The 447-nt window shown below is 38.3% G+C and overlaps 1 long non-coding RNA gene across 1 annotated transcript in view; it reads right to left on the bottom strand.

The window, feature by feature from the left end:
• Positions 1 to 413: 413 nt before the first annotated feature.
• LOC128374473 (uncharacterized) overlaps positions 414 to 447 on the bottom strand; it is a 7420-nt gene continuing 7386 nt past the window's right edge. The window contains exon 4 of the long non-coding RNA XR_008322991.1: positions 414 to 447. This exon is cut by the window's right edge and continues 469 nt beyond it. This is a non-coding gene — a long non-coding RNA (uncharacterized LOC128374473).

Below are 447 nucleotides of genomic sequence, written 5' to 3'. Positions count from 1 at the left end.
GTGTTACTGTGTGTGTTAGAGTGTGTGTTATTGAGTGTGTGTGTGTTACTGAGTGTGTTACTGTGTGTGTGTGTCACATGTATTAAAACAGCTGATCAGGTAAAATCATAAAGTTTTATTATTAAATATTTTTGCTTTATTTATAATACATATTAAAATTTATTACAAACATTTGTTCAAAATTCCACAAAAACATTTTTCATCAGTCAGCTGATCACATGACGACCAGCTGATCAGCTGATCACATGACTACGACTCGTCTGATCAGCTGATCACATGACGACCAGCTGATCACATGACGACCAGCTCGTCTGATCAGCTGATCACATGACGACTCATCACATGATCAATAATATCAACGAGTCCCAGAACACTGTCATCTTCATCATCATCATCATCATCATCCTCACTAACAGGAACATGCAGAACACACGACACGCCCAGATG

This window comes from Scomber japonicus, chromosome 15 (assembly GCF_027409825.1).
Source record: "Scomber japonicus isolate fScoJap1 chromosome 15, fScoJap1.pri, whole genome shotgun sequence".
Classification (NCBI taxonomy): domain Eukaryota; kingdom Metazoa; phylum Chordata; class Actinopteri; order Scombriformes; family Scombridae; genus Scomber; species Scomber japonicus.
The sequence above is the reverse complement of the archived record's forward strand: the minus strand, read 5'-3'. Positions and strand labels throughout refer to the sequence as shown.